Raw genomic sequence first — 20,251 nt, forward strand, 5'->3', positions numbered from 1 at the left:
ATTATATTTTAAAATCAGATTGTGATAGCATGTTGTTCGCTATCAAAGGGTGGACTGTCGAAGCTGGATTATTGGCTGAGACAAGATCAGTTTAAAATTAAATCGCAGCGACGCCGTCTTGCAACTGTCCGCAAGACGCCATCTTGGAAATTAGATCGCAAGACGCCATTTTGTGAATAGCCGCCCAAGCGCCATTTTAGATAAACTCACACTTTAGTACAAGTGGCGATATTACTATTAGCATCATGCGATTGCATCTTACACCATTTCTCATACACACATTAATATGCACAATTGCGCTGTTAACTAGTCGCATATTAGCGAATGCATAAGATCCTGTATGAATATTAGCTTCATGCACATGCATCTGCCCCAAGTTAACTAGCGTCTTTACATCAAACCCCACATACTCACACATTACATATCCACATACAAGGTTCCATAAACTTTAAGGTATAAGATTCAAGTATGCACAGTTACTATAATTGCTATGAAATAAAGATTATTTTGTAACTAAGGTTTCATATGTGATAAGTAAGCCATGTGTGGTATTGTACTGATGCGTACTCTCTCAACAGTATTCCAGTAACATCGATGTAGAGATCGCAACAGGCATTCTCAACTTATGGACCGCAGAGACTTCAAGCAACAAAATGTACATTATATGACCAACTGTTAGGATTTGCATGAGGCGGGAAACCAGAGACCACCAGTTGTTAGAGGCTGGACTGTGTCTATTTGAACCAACCTGTTAGATGCCTTGTAACATATGCCCTCTCCTGTAGGACCAATGGTATTAGCAACAAACTTCTCTATTGTGTTGTCTATTTCTGGGGGGGTATAAATGTGTGCTCTGACCCTGGGTTTCTAGTCTTCGTGCTGAATGCTGATTGACGAGGGGTTTCTTGCTGATGCCTACATCTGGTCCAGAGCGCTGCATATGTATAACTGTACTTGGGTCTGTATAATTCCTTTGCGCTAAATTGTACTTATAACTAGCATGTAACTGACTGTACTTTTACTTGAGTAATACTTTGTGCTTTGGAACCACAGGTTCTAGGTCTGGAGTCTTTATTTACTGTATAACTGCGTATGCAAAATAGCGTCATCCTAAGAGGTTTATAGGCAGGATATCAGAAGGTATAGGCAGGGGTGTATAGAGGTTCAAAGGCAGTATCATTAATGTCATCTCCAGGAAGTGTATGCAACCATTGTTACTATCGGGTACCACCGGATGCGATCGCAGTGCATGAGGTTGACTTTACCCTACTGCAAGCACTGTGAGCCCTTCAGTGTAAAAACCAGCCAGGTGACGTGTACTATGACGTTGCCTCTAAATCATGCATGCCTATGAAATGGCGTTGGGATGCTCAGGAATGCCTGTATTCGCACCTCCACTCCACCGTTTCAAGCGGTCAGCCCCTGTCACCACCCACAAACGGCTTCTCCTGTCACTCACTCTACAGTCTTTGTGCAACGAGCGTACACTTCCCGATCTCTAGCACTGATTTACGCATGCGCACTGCGATGCAAACACATGCGCATTATGTGAAAATTGGCTGGCTGCAGGGCGAACGCTTCCTAGAGAGCGGGTCTGAATCGGGCCCCTAGATCGCACCATTGGACCTCTGTGCAACCCTTTAGAATGTTAGTTGCAAGTAAGATGCCAGGCAAAGCACTACTGCATTAAAAGATGCAGTAAATGGCTGTGACACGCCCCTGAAATGGTTGCTACATGCCTGCAATTTAGTCACCACTTCTCCATTACCTCCCCCAAACGGTCATTGTCTGTCTCTGTCGCAAGCACATCATGGCACATGCACAGTGCAACTTTGATGTATGTGCAGATTGAAAACATCGGCCGCCTGTGACCAAAATCCACACTGTGTCCACCTCTGAATCAGGCCAAGAAATTCTAGTGATTACCTAACACATTTGCAAGAGCGTCGGGCAGGATTTGTCTTATTCAATCTCTGGTAGACCATGCTCTGATGCATTTGCAGAATCAGGCCCACAGTGTTTATCAATTCCTTACTATAGATGTCACATTCACCTGCAGTTACCATTTCTAATCGGTCTGTCTGTTCATAGGGATTGCAGTCAAAAGTTTTTACTGTCCAAGAGGAGCCTGATTTTCTATTCAAGTCTTATTTTCTGAATATGATTTTTATCAATGTCTGGAAGATACCTGGAAGTTGCCTTCTCAAGGTGGTTTACAGTCAGGATCCTGTGCAGCAGTTATCATGTGGTGCATTCAACAGGTCAGTAGCTATCTACAGCTCAGTAGGTAGCTCTTTCAACATCTCCTGCACCTATATAAATGCTATATAAGCTGCCTTTACCTGACACTCTCTGCCAGATCATTGTCTTCAGCTTACCTGGTGTTTGCTTCAGCCTGGTTTGTTTCCACTTTACAGTCCTGGTTGCTCCCTATTTATTTGCTGTATTCCCTGGTCAAGTCTATTGGCGCCTGGACTCGCTCTGTATTTTCAGACTAATTTACTTTGGCAATGCTGCTATTGTTTGGACTGTGTTGAGAAACATGAAAAGACAAGTGTTGAATATTGATAAATCATCTTGTACATAATACAAAAGTGATTGTGTAGTGATATTTATAATCTTTGACAATCATATGTGTGGCAGTGGATACATTAAAACCAGCTGTTAGCAGTTGACATCTCAACCTGCTGCGGGCATGCTGAAATCTTTGTGAACTGCCACATATAGCAAATGAATACAATTGGATGGAAAATAGATACAACTGTTTTTCTTGCATTCATTGTACTACTCAAATAGTAATGAGGATAATGTATAGCTGGTTATTAGAGTTGGATTGGTGTTTTTACATGTAGAAATATTGGGATAGTGTAGGGAAAAAGTGTGCGGGTAGTGATGGTTTTGCTGCGGTGTAGGAATGGTATTGCTTTAGTGTTGTGTAGGATATTGCAGAGGAGTTTTTTGTTTTAATGTGGAAGGGTGTAGGGAAGTGTTGCTGTAATATTGAGGATTGTTTGTGGGGGGAGTATTTTCTACATTTGTATGGGTAAGGGACTTAGGACCTCATTCAGAGTCGGTCGAAGCGGCCGCACGGTCGTACGCCACCGATGTTCGCTATACTGCGCATGCATAAAGTTCGCAATGCGCATGCGCAAACTAGCCGCTACGATCAGAAATTTCTCTCTCCTTGAACACAGCCAGGTCGGTAGTTTGAGTGACAGATGGAGGCGTTTGTGGGTGGTAACAGGGGAAGGTGCTTGAAAACGGGGGAGTGGAGATCCGAACGCAGGCGTGCCTCATTATGCGAATGGCGTTTTATGGGAGTGCATACGGATTATGGGAGTGCATAATTAACAAAGTAGCGTCATGGCACATGTGACATGGGAGGTTTTTACACTGACATGATCGTAGAGCTTAAGAGAGGGTATGGTCAACCTTAAGCTCTACGACCAGTGCCGATGGTTCCCGATGGTCTCGATCAATCCTTATATGCCCAGAGATGACGTGCAATGCGTACGAGAAGGGGGCATAATTTTTTGTCTTCCGACAGCTTCCTCCCCTTGGTTGGCCAACTACCGATCCGAACTTAGGGACGCAACTTGCGAGGGAATCATTTGAATATCCGACCCCTTTTTCCGTACGACCGTGCGGCCGCTTCGACCGACTCTGAATGAGGTCCTCAGAGCTTGATTCAGAAACGGACGCTCTGAATCAGGGCGTTATTTTTTTTTTCTGTGTGGCCTTCTGGCTGCACCCACAGCTATTGCGAGCGGCCAGGATGACGTTCGCGATGGTCTTGACCATTGCGACCATCGGGGCTTGCGACGAGACCCTTGTGATAGGGTCTCAAGCCCCAGAGAGCTTCTGGCTCTAATAGAGCCGGAAGCTCTCCCACTGACATCACTGGTGATGTCAATGGGGCCGCCCACAAATGGCAGATGTTCGCATGGGAACGCCTCCATTTGTGAAGCCACCCCCCCGCCACGCCTACAAAATGGGGCGAGCTGTCGATCAACATCGACAGCCGCCCCTTTTGTAGTGAGCCACGGGGTGAGAGAATTTCTCTCTCGCCCCGGGGCTTGCGCACGCGCAGTGCGGCCGATGCGCATGAGCAGAGCACACCATCGACCTGCTCGTGAGCTCTCAAGCACTTGCTAGCAGGTCTGAATCAGGCCCTTATTGCTCTAATGTGGAGGGGTTTGGGAGAAAGGGACTAATATGGAGGGGTGTGGGAGATTAGTGCTGTAATGTGGAGGGTCTGAGGGGTAGTCCTGTAATATGATTGGGTATTGCTTAGTTTGTGTATTGATGTAATGTGGTATATTCATGTATAGCATTAATGAATAATGGTGCTAATAATATTTCAGCCATTATGGGTATAGATTTATTTGTTAAATGTGAATGCTATTGAATGGTAATAGAAAATGCGCATCCATTCTGTGTTTACATCTATTACAACAATATTATCAAAAAATGAGAAATAACTATTTTTTATCTGTAAATGTGTGCTTTTGTCACATGTAAAGTACTATAATTAGGGATGAGTGGGTTCGGATTTACTCGGTTCTTATAGCCACTTTACCGCAAGTTTGGATTAGTTCGGATTTAATTTATTGGCTATCCAAAACACGTGATAAACAATAGCCAATAAAATGCCGTTTTGAGAACCGAGTAAATCCGAACCCGCTCATCCCTAATTATAATACTTTACATCAGAGCATTAAATATAGAATAACATTATTCTGAGGTAGAAGGTGAGCAGTGGGATATTACACTAGCTGCACACCTCATACCTCAACCAGTTAACATCAACACCAGCCTGTCTACCAAAGGGCAGCTTCTTCCTATCCATATAAAACCAGTTGTGAGTGAAATTATGTCTGAAAAGTTCTGTAGTTTTGAAAAGTTCTGTACAGATGTGTCCTTATTCACCTAACATCTATAAACTAGGGGTGTGCACCGGCTCCTTTTCATGTTTTGTGTTTTGGTTTTGGATCTGGATCTTTCTTCGTGTTTTGGATCTGGATTGGTTTTGCCAAAACCACCCTTCCGTGTTTTGGGTTCTGGGTTTTGTGTTTTGGATCTGTATTTTTTTTTTAAAAAGCATAAAAACAGCTAAAATCACAGAATGTGTTGGTTTTTCTGCTCCTATGCTATTATTAACCTCAATAACCTTAATTTCCACTAATTTCCAGTCTATTCTGAACACCTCACACCTCACAATAGTGTTTTTATGTCCAAAAGGTTGCACCAAGGTAGCTGGATGACTATGCTAAGCGACACGAGTGGGCGGCACAAACACGTGACCCATCTAGGAGTGACACTACAGTGGCAGACAGGATGTCAGTTTGAAAAACTAAGCCCCAAACTGTACATAATGCAAAGAAAAAAAAGAGGTGCAAGATGGAATTGTCCTTGGGCCCTCCCACCCACCCTTATGTTGTATAAACAGGACATGCACACTTTAACAAAGCAATCATTTCAGCGCCAGGGTCTGCCACACGACTGTGGCTGAAATGATTGGTTCGTTTGGGCCCCCACAAAACAAGCTGGCAATTAATCTGTCCCTGCACAAACTGGCTCTACGGAGGCAAGATGTCGTCCTCATCCTCCTCATCCACCGATTCCTCATCCTCACAGAGTATTAACTCGTCCCCACTGGAATCCACCACCACAGGTCCCTCTGTATGTTCTGGAGGCTGGTCTCCCTGGAAGAGTTGATAATTCATTTTGATGAACATCATCTTTTCCACATTTTGTGGAAGCAACCTCCTACGCCTTTCGCTGACATGGTTCCTGGCTGCACTAAACACTCTTTCGGAGTACACACTGGAGGGGGGGCAACTCAGGTAAAATAGAGCCAGTTTGTACAGGGGCCTCCAAATTGCCTCTTTTTCCTGTCTGACTGTCTGACATGCCTACTTGGATGCTGTCACCGATGTAACCCTCCACCATTCTGTCAATGGTGACAGCATCATATGTAGTGACAGTAGACATGTCTGAAATTGTTGCCAGGTCCTTCAGTCTGGACCAGATGTCCAAACTTGGTCCTGCCTGCCCTGCATCACCGCCAGTGGGTTGCTTAGGATAGCTAAGTTTTTTCCTGGCAGCCCCAGTTGCTGGAGAAAATGAAGAAGCAGCTGTTGACATGTCACGTTCCGCTTCAGCTGACAGTGTGTTCACCAGCAGGTCTTTGCACCTCTGCAGGCTTGTGTCGGCTAGAAAGAGAGACACCACATATGCTTTAAACCTAGGATCGAGCACGGTGGCCAAAATGTAGTGGTCTGATTTCAACAGATTGACCACCCTGGAATCCTGGCAAAGCGAATGAAGGGCTTCATCCACAAGTCCCACATGCCGAGCGGAATCGCTCCATCTTAGCTCCTCCTTCACTTTCTCCAGCTGCTTCTGCAAAAGCCTGATGAGGGGAATGACCTGACTCAAGCTGGCAGTGTCTGAACTGACTTCACGTGTGGCAAGTTCGAAGGGCTGGAGAACCTTGCACAACACGGAAATCATTCTCCACTGCACTTGAGTCAGGTGCATACCCCCTCCTTTGCCTATGTCATAGGTGGATGTATAGGCTTGTATGGCCTTTTGCTGCTCCTCCATCCTCTGAAGCATATAGAGGGTTGAGTTCCACCGCGTCACAACCTCTTGCTTCAGGTGATGGCGGGGCAGGTTCAAGAGTGTTTGCTGGCACTCCAGTCTTCGGCACGCAGTCGCTGAATGGTGAAAGTGGCCAGAAAATTTTCGGGCCACCCAAAGCGTCTCCTGCACGCCCCTGTCGCTTTTCAGAAAATTCTGCACCACCAAGTTTATTGTGTGAGCAAAACATGGGACATGCTGGAATTTGCACCGATGTAATGCCTGCACAATATTGGTGGCGTTGTCAGATATCACAAATCCCCAGGAGAGTCTAAGTTGGGTAAGCCATTGGGCGATGATTTCCCTCAGTTTCTCTAAGAGGTTGTCGGCGGTGTGCCTCTTACTGAAACCGGTGATACACAGCGTAGCCTGCCTTGGAACGAGCTGGCGTTTCTGAGATGCTGCTACTGGTGACGCTGCTGCTGTTGCTGCGTAAGGTGATACATCTACCCAGTGGGCTGTCACAGTCATATAGTCCTTAGTCTGCCCTGTTCCACTTGTCCACATGTCCATGGTTAAGTGGACATTGGGTACAATGGCATTTTTCAGGACACTGAGGACACTTTTTCTGATGTTTCTGTACAGTCTCGGTATCGCCTGCCTAGTGAAGTGGAATCTAGACGGGATTTGGAACCGGGGACACACTACCTTCATCAATTGTCTACATCCCACTGCACTAATGGCGGATACTGGATGCACGTCTAACACCAACATAGCAGTCAAGGCCTCAGTTATACGTTTTGCTTCAGGATGACTGCTGTCGTACTTCATCCTCCTCGCTAAGGACTGTTGGAGGGTCAATTGTTTAGTAAAAGTAGTGGTGTTCCTACTTCCTCTCTGGGATGATGAACGACTCCCAGCAGCAGCAACAGCAGCAGCGGCAGCAGGAGGCGTAGCAATGCAGGATCCTCCGGAGGAATCCCGGATAGGAGAGTCAGTCATGCCAGTGACATGGCCTGGAGGACTACTTCCAATCCTGACTAAGGAGGAAATTGACGAGGAGGGAGTTGATGGTGTGGTTTGCAGGCGCTTGGATACAACAGGACAACGGGTTTTAGGTATCCCTGGACTGCTTACGGTCTTAGCCAAAGTTTCTGAACTTGACAGTAACTTTTTATGATCACGCTACAGGTGACGTATAAGGGAGGATGTTCCTAGGTGGCTAACGTCCCTACCCCTACTTATTTCACCTTTACATATGGTACATATGGCAAGACAGTTGTTGTCCGGATTTGGATAGAAATATTGCCAGACCAAAGAGGTGGAATGCTTGGTCTTCTGCCCAGGCTTGACCGTGATAGGCTTTTTCATCCCACCAACAACAACTGTCTCCCCTGGAGCCTGATTTAAACAAACCACAGCACCATCAGAATCCTCCTCGCCAACTTCCTCCTCAGCGCCAGCTACACCAGTATCCTCATTCTGTTGTATTTCAACAGTGACATCTTCAATTTGCATATCAGCAAGTGGACTGTGGGTGCTCCTTTCAGCACTTGCAGGGGACGTGCAAATGGTGGGAAGAGCCACCTCTTCCTGTCCAGTGCTGAGAAGGTCAGGCATCGCAACCACCACCACACTTGGACTCTCCTTGGGGATTTGTGATATCTTCTTAGAACGCACAGTTCTTCGCTGTGCTTTTGCCAGCTTAACTCTTTTGATTTTTTTAGTGGGAGGAGGGCTTCCATTGTCATGTGAAGCTGAACCACTAGTCATGAACATAGGGAAAGACCTTAGCCATTCCTAGCCACTCCGTGTCGTAAATGGCATATTGGCAAGTTTACGTTTCTCTTCAGATGATTTAAATGTTTTTTTCAAGGTCATTTTCCTGAACTTTGCCATTTGGGATTGTATGTGCCCTCTACTTTGACATTGGGCATCGGCCTTGGCAGACGACGTTGATGGCATGTTATCGTCTATGTCATGACTAGTGGCAGCAGCTTCAGCACTAGGAGGAAGTGGTTCTTGATCTTTCTCTATTTTATTTTAATCGGAGAAAGTTTGGTCCTCTATTTATGTTATATCGATTTGATATAAACGTGAGGCTAAGGCGCACACAAACACAGAAAATATTTTTTTATTTTTGCTGGAGAGTAGTGCACTTTGTGGGTTACACCACCCTTTAAGAAATGAGCCAGCCGCCTCTTTACTTATGGGACACAGGCGCACGCTTGGCGCTGCTCCTTTGTTGATGCTCGTGTGGCTACTGCGCAAACATATCACAAACACAGAATTTTTTTTTTATTTGGTTTGGAGTGTACTTTGGGGGTTACAGCACCCTTTAATGGTCAAGCCAGCTGGCCCATTACTTATGACACAGGCGCACGCTTGGCACTACTTTGTTGATGCACGTGCGGCTACTGCGCACACAATTCACAAACACAGAAAATATTTTTTTATTTGGTTTGGAGTGTACTTTGGGGGTTACAGCACCCTTTAACTGTCAAGCCAGCCGGCCCTTTACTTATGACACAGGCGCACGCTTGGCACTACTTTGTTGATGCACGTGCGGCTACTGCGCACACAATTCACAAACACAGAAAATATTTTTTTATTTGGTTTGGAGTGTACTTTGGGGGTTACAGCACCCTTTAACGGTCAAGCCAGCTGGCCCTTTACTTATGACACAGGCGTACGCTTGGCACTACTTTGTTGATGCACGTGCGGCTACTGCGCACACAATTCACAAACACAGAAAATATTTTTTTATTTGGTTTGGACTGGAGTGTACTTTGGGGGTTACAGCACCCTTTAACGGTCAAGCCAGCTGGCCCTTTACTTATGACACAGGCGCACGCTTGGCACTACTTTGTTGATGCACATGCGGCTACTGCGCACACAATTCACAAACACAGAAAATATTTTTTTATTTGGTTTGGAGTGTACTTTGGGGGTTACAGCACCCTTTAATGGTCAAGCCAGCTGGCCCTTTACTTATGACACAGGCGCACGCTTGGCACTACTTTGTTGATGCACGTGCGGCTACTGCGCACACAATTCACAAACACAGAAAATATTTTTTTATTTGGTTTGGAGTGTACTTTCGGGGGTTACAGCACCCTTTAACGGTCAAGCCAGCCGGCCCTTTACTTATGACACAGGCGCACGCTTGGCACTACTTTGTTGATGCACGTGCGGCTACTGCGCACACAATTCACAAGCACAGAAAATATTTTTTTATTTGGTTTGGACTGGAGTGTACTTTGGGGGTTACAGCACCCTTTAACGGTCAAGCCAGCCGGCCCTTTACTTATGACACAGGCGCACGCTTGGCACTACTTTGTTGATGCACGTGCGGCTACTGCGCACACAATTCACAAACACAGAAAATATTTTTTTATTTGGCTTGGACTGGAGTGTACTTTGGGGGTTACAGCACCCTTTAAGGGTCAAGCCAGCCGGCCCTTTACTTATGACACAGGCGCACGCTTGGCACTACTTTGTTGATGCACGTGCGGCTACTGCGCACACAATTCACAAACACAGAAAATATTTTTTTATTTGGTTTGGACTGGAGTGTACTTTGGGGGTTACAGCACCCTTTAAGGGTGAAGCCAGCCGGCCCTTTACTTATGACACAGGCGCACGCTTGGCACTACTTTGTTGATGCACGTGCAGCTACTGCGCACACAATTCACAAACACAGAAAATATTTTTTTATTTGGTTTGGAGTGTACTTTCGGGGGTTACAGCACCCTTTAACGGTCAAGCCAGCCGGCCCTTTACTTATGACACAGGCGCACGCTTGGCACTACTTTGTTGATGCACGTGCGGCTACTGCGCGCACAATTCACAAACACAGAAAAAATATTTTTTTTTTAGCACTTGTGGGAGCACCCCTGACAGACAGAGCACCCACTGGACAACACTACAGCACCCCTTTAGGACTGGGACACTGCACAGGACTTTGGAGTGGACACAGCCCCTATGGACAACTGACTGCACAACACAGTCCAGCCAGCCCCTATGGACTTTGAAGTAGTGGACACAGCCCCTATTAACAACAGCAGCACAGCACAACACAGCCAGCCCCTATGGACTTTGAAGTAGTGGACACAGCCCCTATGGACAACAGCAGCACAGCGCAGCACAGCACAACACTACTCTGCACTACACTACACTACACTACACAGCCCAGCCAGCCCTAACTCCCACCCTCCCTCTTCACTGTGCACAGCCGAGTGAGAAAGTGGCGCCGACGCGGGTACCTTATATAGGATCCAAAACCCGCGAGACCCGGAAGGCGGGATGATGACGTTTTGCCTCGATTTCAGATCCGAGTCAGGTGGGAAAAGTCGAGCCTGACTCGGATCGGCCTCGGATCGGGGGGGGCTCGGGGGGGTTCGGATTTCAGAAATCCGAACCCGCTCACCCCTACTATAAACCATACGACGTGAAAGTCCTGGCACGGCTCAGACGTTCCGTGAGTAGCGTACCATACTTTTCTTTACATTTTGCATCTTAAATGCGTCCCAGATGCAGTGAAAAGCCATTCACAGTACACTAGAGATGCTGAACTGCAAAATTAACCGCACAGAAATTAGTTTTATACCAGAGATGTGCACTGACCCCCGTGTTTTGGTTTCAGATTTGGATCTGGATTCATCTTCGTGTTTCGGTTTTGCAAAACCACTCTCAATTGTTTTGGATTTGGATTAGAATAAAAACCAATACAAGATAAAAATTGATAAAGATGGCTTAAATGTCCGAATCTAAGTCAGTTTAAATACGAGTTCTGAACCGGCAACAGATCCAAACCAGAACTCGGGGCCTGATTCAGACCCGCTCGCGAGCGCTATGCTCTCGCAAGTGGGTCGATGGTGGCCCAGTGCGCATGCGCACGACGGAGCCAGCTCCGTCATGCGCATGTGCGAGACCTGGATAGCGACGGGCAAACCGTCGCTCCAGGTCTCGTGACCAAAGGGGGCATGCTGTCGATGTTGAGTGACAGCACGCCCCCTTTGGTGGACGGGCTGGGGGCGTGGCTGCCCAGACGGAGGCGCTCCCATGGGAACCAAGTGATGTCAGTGGGAGAGCTTTTGGCTCTGGTTGAGCCGAAAACTCTCTGGGGCTTGTGGCAATGAGACCCTACCACAAGGGTCTTATCGCAAGCCTGATGGTCATGATGGTCTTGACCATTGCAACCATCTTCCTGGCCGCTCGCTATAGCTGTGGGTGGCCCTGATTCAGAGCGAGTGCTCTGTCAGAGCGTCCAGCTCTGAATCAGGCCCTCAGTCCGGCCCAGGTCACAAAAGTAAATACGAATCTTGATCTGTTTCTACTTAGAACCCCTAAATTCGGGTGTGTTCGGATTTCAGAAATCCGGACCTGCACATCTCTAGTTTATACAAGTACAAAGTCACAGATTAAGCAAAACGGGAGACAGATATAGACAAAGCCGCAAAAATTATGTACAAGTGTTGCACATCAAATTAAGCAGTGTAATCTAGCAATGTAGTTTTGTTGCTCCCAGTTATTTTATTTATGTGAATAAGATGCACATTTTGAGCCAGAAAGGCAATCAATGCGGCCAAATCACCCAGTACTTGGTGCACCACGAGAGGCTATTTGGTGCGACTGAGCCACAGTAGAAAAGGACATATCTGTATGTAAAGAAAAGTATTGGAATGTTCTGAAAATTTAATATTGTTTACAAATTGGTAAAGTATTTTCTTAAACTGAAAACATTATGGTTTTGTCCTATGGTGAGAGGGGTTGTCTCTCACCTGAATTGGCCACATTCTGGTGAATCCTGTGCATTCTGCATTAGCAGTGGAGGTGTGGAATTCCAGATTTTCACATTTATACAGACCCAGCTGGAATAATCACTGGAGCACAGGAAGGGTTTAAAACTCTCACACACCTGTTGCTCATTGCCCTGATGCTGAGTAGCAGCCAGGAAGTAGGGACATAGTGTTGTAGTGCCATGGCCCAAGGGCTATACTGGGAGAGCAGGTCCAAATTGTGGCTGCAAGCAACTGCTGACTGATTAACACAAGGAGTGCTGGGACTTTTATGTTTGTTTGTTTATTTTCTGTTATGTGTCTGTATGTATGCAGGTCTAAACTCACGTGCAGTGTCTGGTGCCAATAAAAGACACTGCTTTACCGAGTACCGGTCTGTCTGGATTCCTCATTTCAATACCCCATGTTACAGTCCCTTGGATACCTGAATATCCTGTGTGAGAATTAACATTTTACCAAAAGCCTTCTTAGCCAACCATAATGATTTATTTGCATGTAATGGAGCTTTTCATTAAATCAAGATTTATGAACTTATTTCAATAAATAAACATACAACTTTTAGAATCCTATTGAGAACATTGTGTTTCTCTTCAAATTAAACAGTTTCAAAGCAGTTAAATTTTGTGGGTAGGAGTTGAACTCCTAACAAATTATTTGATATCTGCAGGGGGTATATAATTTTTCTAAATACTGTATACAAACATAATTTAAAACACAAATATGCTTTGCCTCCAGTAGACTAAAATTAATTTTAGGCAGACGCCACATGATTTAAATGGGATATAAAAATAAAATGTTTCTGAGGCTAGATATATTAAACTAGCGTGCATGTACTGTGATGTTTACTGGTCAATGGGTTTAGCTTCTTTCCCACATCAAAAGGACACTTAATAGGGAGTGGGAGGCAACTCCGTACTTTGGCAAAGTCACATGAGAAGTACAGTTCTTGCCAAGCAGTCAAAGCTGCATTATTTAGCAGCTTTACAACATTATTTTTGCTTTTATTGAAAAAAATTGGTTGTATTATATGCTAATTTTAAATATTATAATATTTAAATTATGTTGATAATCTTATGGGCTACGATTTTAAAGCTATTACTAATACACAAGGCTACCCAAAAGAATTATTGCCCCCCTTAACAAAATTCGGTCTTTGGCCCCTCTTCTGCTTTAGAGAGCAGTTTAAGAAAATATCACAAATTAATGTACTTTAATATTAACAGAAAAGTATGGTGATAAAATTATTAATAATTAAGTTTATTTGCAGCCCCCTATACTTAATAAATAAAAGCAGCTTGTATGAATCTCTCTTTGGGCCTCCCTTACCTCGCTTTTGAATTTTAAAACAAATTCAGCACTTTGATGTTATGTAGAGTGTACCAGATGCTGGTAGGGTGATCATGGCTTCAGAGGCCCTCTAGTCAGGGGGGCCATGGGTACATGTACCTATCCCTTTCTTAAACTGGCTCTTCAGTGTTCACTTTGCTCTAAGCAGAGTCCAAGGGAGAAAAAAATACCGGGACAAATAAAACAGAGAAAATAAGACCAGTAACATATCACTGGAAGTAGATCTTACAACAGAAAAGTACAAAGGCCTGTAAATTGTGATTTATGGAAGGGATGCGTGCCGACCCCCATGTTTTGGTTTTGGATCTGTATCTCCTTTGAGGTTTTGGATCTGTATTTTCTTAAAAAAATTTATAAAAACTGCTAACATCACATCAATAACATTAATTTCCGCTCATTTCCAGTCACAGCTCACAATATTGTTTTCATCCAGTTTAGGCCCAAAAGTTGCACCAAGCTAGCTGGCTGACTAAACTAAGCGGCAGCAGTGGGCGGCACAAACACATGGCTGTTCAACCCCCAATATGGCACATAAGGAGACATATGTTTTTATTAATCAAGAGGTCTGAGGGAGATGGAGTATGTATGTAGTTAAAGGCAGGGAAAGGAAGGGTTGATTCATAGTAAATTTAGTTTCATTTTTTTATTCCGAAGCAAATCTATGAGGGAGGAGGGAAGAGCATGGGTGAACAATTTGTCCCATGTTTTGCCCACAAAATCAACTTGGTGGGTCAGAATATTTTTTAGATTTAAATGGGCATGCAGGAAATGCTGTCTGTGGCCATAAACATTTCTGGACATTTTCAGCATTCAGCAACCACATGTCAAAGATTGCAGCAGCTGTGGCAGTTCAACTTCCAACATGGCACATCAAGAAAATAAATGCGTTGGGGAGTTGGAGCATGTATATAGTTGAAGGCAGGGAAAGGAAGGGTTGATTAGTAGTAAATTAAATAAAACATTTTTTTATTCTGAAGCAAATTTATGAGGGAGGAGGGGAGGCATTTACAAAAAATATTTGACTCATTCATATAAGCCCTAGAATCAAAGGGGCATGCAGGAGATGATGTCTGTGGCTGCACACAAAATGGAAGCTCTGAACAGGAAGGGGGGCAGAGGGATTTTAAAGTCTGGTACTAAACATCTCTTATCATTATGCTTCTAGGATTACGTATGGGAAGGTTGGGAGGGGAGGAGGGAGAACTTCTCCAGATACCATCACAAAATAGCCTCTCCATTTGGTGCTTGAGTTGCATCTGAGCAATCATGGCTGTTATGATCAAGGAAAGCCAAGCCCACCAGGTTGGCATCTAAAAGTCAAGGTTGAAAAATTGCATAAGAGTATTTTGCAAGTATGCCTATTTGTGATTTTAGTTGAAATAAATACAGTATGAAACTTAAAAAAAAAAGAGAGCATCAGAGCAGCAGCACAAAATCACAGCAGTTGAAAAAATATATGACATCTATGAAACATTTACTATATACTATAATTTTAAAAATGTCAGGCAGCAATGCCCCAAACAGCACATAATGCAAGGAAAAGAGGTGCAAGATGGAATTTTCCTTGGCCCTTCCACCAAGCCTTATGTTGTATAAAATAAACAGGACATGCACAGTTTAAAAAAACAATCACTTCATCGACAGGGACTGCCAATTGTTGCTGAAGTGATTGGTTTGTTTGTGCCCCTACAAAACAAGCCACCAATGGGCAGCTGACATTGCTGGCAATGATCTCTGCATGTACAAATTGGTTTTACAGAGACAAGATGTTGTCGCCATCATCATCCGATTCCTCGCCCACATTAGTGTGTTCATCATCTTCACACAATATTAATTCGTACCTGCTGGAATCCACCATTACAGCCTCAGGTGCCTCTGTAATTTTTGGATGTAATTGGCGGTAAATATAAAGGTCTTCCTCATGAAATTAGTAGTTAATTTTGATGAAAATAATCTTTTCCACATTTTGGGGAAGTAGCCTCCTGTGTCGATCACTGACAATGTTCCTGGCTGTGCTGAAAACTCTTTCTGAGTACACACTGGAGGGTGGGCAGCTCAAGTAAAGCAAAGCCAGTTTGTGCAAAGGCCTCCAAATTGCCATTTTTTTCCTGCCAGTAGTGAAACTGACTGTCTAACATGCCTATTTGGATGCTATCATTAAAATAGTCCTCAACCATTATTTGAATGGTGACCATATCAGATGGAGTCACAGTAGTGGTCTCATTTGTAGGCAATTCTTTAGACCAGATGTCAAAACTTGGTTGAATTGATTCCTCTGCATCACCAGTGGGTCTTTTTTTGGGAAACTTTAGTTTTTTCCTGCCCGCCGCATTTGCTGGAGAAACTTAAAGAGGAGCCATCGCTGCATCACGTGCCGCTTGAGCTGACAATTTCCTCACCTACAGCTCTTTGCATCTCTTCAGATCTGTGTCCGCTGGGAGGAAAGACATGACATATATGACTTAAATCTAGAATCCAGCACGGTCGCCAAAATGGATTGATCCGATTATAAGATCTTGACAACCCTTGGATCCTGGCAAAGTGAATAAAAGACTTGATCTACAAGTCTGACATACTTAGTGGAATCGCTTCACTTCAGCTTCTCCTTTAGTTTATCCAGCTGCTTTTCCAACAGTCTAATTAGGGGAATTACCTGACTGAAGCTGGCAGTGTCTGAACTCAGGCCCTGATTCAGAGCTGGACACTCTGACAGAGTGCATCTTTTTTTTGCCACCCACAGCTAATGCGAGTGGCCAGGATGATTGTCGCCATGGTAAAGAACATCGCAACAATCGGGCTTGCGACAAGACCCTTGTGGTATGGTCTTGTGGCCGCAAGCCCCAGAGAGCTTTCGGCTCAAACTGAGCCGAAAGCTCTCCCACTGACATCACTTGTGATGTCAGTGGGGCCGCCCCCAAATGGTAGGCGTTCTCATGGGAACGCCTTTATCTGGGCAGCCACCCCCCCGACCCACCCACCAAAGGGGGCATGCTGTCACTCAACATCGACAGCACGCCCCCTTTGGTGCGAGACCCGGAGCGACAGATTGCCTGTTGCTATCTGGGTCTCGCACATGCGCACGATGGAGCCGGCTCCATAATACGCATGCGCTCTGGGCCACCATTGACCTGGTTGTGAGCGGTCAGCACTTGCGACCGGGTCTGAATCAGGCCCTCACTTCACAGGTAACTACTTTGAAGGGTTTCAGCACTTTGCACAACATGGATAGTATTTTCCACTGAGCTTCAGTATTACATATTACACAGCGCTACAACTTATAGTGTCACAATACATGTATGAATATTACACTGCATTCTGACCGGCAGCAACAGAGTAAAAAAAAAAAAATTAAAAAAAAAAAAAAAATATATATATATATATATATATATATATATATACACAGTACACTGGGGTACAGCATAAAAAATATATTATTTAGTTTTTATTAGCTTTTACTTATTTTTTTACACTGGGCACCCTTGGATGGACAGAGAATCCCTGTATGGACATAGCAGCCCCTGCCCTTGGATGGACACAGCAACCCATGTATGGACACAGCAGCCCCTGGATGGACACAGCAACCACTGCTCCTGGGTGTACACAGCAACCCCTGGATGGACACAGCAGCCCCTGGATGGACACTACAGCCACTGCCCCTGGGTGGACACAGCAGCCACTTGTACTGGAAGGACACAGCAGACACTGCCCCTGGACAGACACAGCACCCCTGGACAGGCACAGTACCCCTGGACAAGCACAGCACTCCTGGACAGACACAGCATGTCTGCTCACTTTACTTTCCACAGCTGGAGTGAAATGGCGCAGATGATCGGGTACCTTTATAGTATCCAAAACCCGCAAGAATCCAATAGCGGGAAGATTACTTTTTGCCTCATTTTGGGATTTGAGTTAGGCAGGAAAACCGAGCTGAACTCAGATCCTAGCCCGGATCGCGAAGTTCGATTGGTTCGGTTCTCTGAGAACCCAACCCGCTCATCTCTAATTTCTGGTAAGTAGTTCAGCAGATGGCAATGAAGAGCAAGTTGCTTTAGCTAAACATACTGTATAGGGGAAAAACTTTGTACATCATGAGTTTTAGAGCCATAAATTTCATAACACTCATGCAGAATATAGGTCCTTAAACTTAATTCCGTTTATATAAATATATTTATAAGTTTACTGTACATGTTGATTTTAACAACCACAACTTAAAACAAATTTTACAGAAGGGCTAGATATGCCAATTTTCTCATCCCAGGCCCATCTCTTCTTGGGAGGAGAGTTTGAAAAATGTTATTCCTCTATATCTAATTAATCAAATGAAGTTTAGATGGTATCCCTTGAATCTCACCCCTTTAGCAGTTATAGATGCACTCAGTAGCTACAAGTCTGTTTGCACCATACATGCACTCCAGGGCACTTGCACATCAGTAAGGCAGAGGGTCCACACATTACACAGTCTAATGCCGAAGTAGTTATATCCTTGCCTCCGGGCACCTGGGATGAACTTATGCCACTTATGGAAAGTTATAATTTGTCCCCCCCCTCCTTCCTGTCACAGCCGCTGACACTGTAATATAGCATTTCACAAGCAGATACACCTGCAGTTGCATACATAATATAGGCATGCCATGGAGGAGTGGGACATAAAGTTGTTGGCGAATGTGTCACACTGACATAAGAAGCTGGTGTTGAGTAAAGGTGTCATGTATTGGGCGGCTGTGACGGTACACTCCGGGGACATAGTTGCAGCCCTAAGTTTGGTGAATATATTGTGGGCAACGGAGGAGGTGCCCCTTCAGTGCTGGATCCTGGCTGCAAGCGCCTCCTTCGTCTCCCATACTTCTGCCCCTGCCTGCCATAGACAATGATGAAGTCCAATCACAATTACTGTCCTCAAAAATGAGAGAACAGAAATATAATTTAAAAAATTCACTTATGAAGTTTAGACACCTTAGTATTGAAACCGTAGCCCATAAGGTCCACTTTTGGTTCAATATAAGTTTAGGCCATGAGTTGTTTGCTCGATTTTGAGAAGTTAAATTTACTTGTAGGGCCAAATGTAATAGGGTGAGTTTAGAAAATGTTAGCGTTTTCTCGCACTGTTTACACTCGGCCAATGTAATAGTGTCAGAGTTTACTGCAAGGAAAATCGACTCTTCCCATCCATCCCCTCCTCCTTTGCAACATATTATTTCTTTATACTTTTTCACAACAATATTTTAATGTTGCATATATCAGTATAATATTCCATGGGTTACATGACACTAAAAGTAGCCTAATAAAAGATAATTAGTGTTGGTTGTTTGTTATTTTCCTATTCTGAATGCTCACCTAGTGCACATTAGGAAAACATAACATACTGTACAATCTGAACTCATCCTAAATTTTTAAATAAATGATTTCATAAAGTAATTTTGGCTAATGGAGAAGATGTGACAGCTATATTTATTTTATTGCAAATGTGAGGTTATATACACAGGGAAATTGTAGATGTACATGGCAGATATAGGGCCTGAGTCAGAGTTGGACGCTTTGCAGATGTTTTTGCAGTTGAGCGATTATCGGCTGTCGGCGCATGCATCTGAGTTCCATTGCATATGCGTCAAGGTACATTACTGTGATCGGTCACAGCAACTTTTTATGCGCAGTGTGATGGATAGTCAGGGAGCGTTTGCGGGAGGTAAACAGGAGTGGTGGCTACAAATGCAGGCATGTCACATCCTGTGCCTGCAAAACTGTAAGCAGAAAAATGGCTTCAACATCTTCGTTACCGCGGCCATAGAGTTACTCAGGACTGCTAACATTAAATAATCTGTGACCGATACAGCATCTTTGTACGCAGATGCTTGGATTTGCAAAGATGCCAGTGGGAGTTTCAATAAATATCCCTGCGGTTGCAACAATTACATATTTTCACACAGCAGCTGCTTACGGGATTGCAGCTGTGGTGGCAATAGTGTACAAACCTACCCATAATTCTTAATTGTTCAAAAAATAGTGGAAAACAATTCTTGTTAATGCATACATTAAATATATACCCAATTCCTGGGATTTTTTTTTCTTTAAAGAATATACCACAAAAAACAAAGTAACATCAAGTTTATACTTAATCTAACTCTGGATAGATCACTTAATATTTCTCTATACATTACTCACCAACCCTTGCCCCAGCCATATTCCTAAGTAAATAATTAAAGAAAACTTCTTAGGGGCATACCATCCTACGAGGCACCCACACCATGTCATGCTTACTGAGACTCTTTTCATCCTATTGCCCTCCCCACACTGTGGATATGGCAAGGTATTCTTATTACCAGGGCCATAACTATGGTGGTGCGACATCTGCCATGGCACAGGGCACTGCAGGGCAGGGGGACTGCTCCGAGTTGTCAATATTCTGTTTATAATCATTGTCACTTGTAAATGACTTTTCTTTTATCCCCAGCATCTCCTGGATGCCCCTATCTCCTCCCTGTCCCACCCCCTCCATCTGGCCACTTACCCAAGCACCTTCA

This window comes from Taudactylus pleione, unplaced genomic scaffold, assembly GCF_031769625.1.
Source record: "Taudactylus pleione unplaced genomic scaffold, aTauple2 ptg000040l, whole genome shotgun sequence".
Lineage (NCBI taxonomy): Eukaryota > Metazoa > Chordata > Amphibia > Anura > Myobatrachidae > Taudactylus > Taudactylus pleione.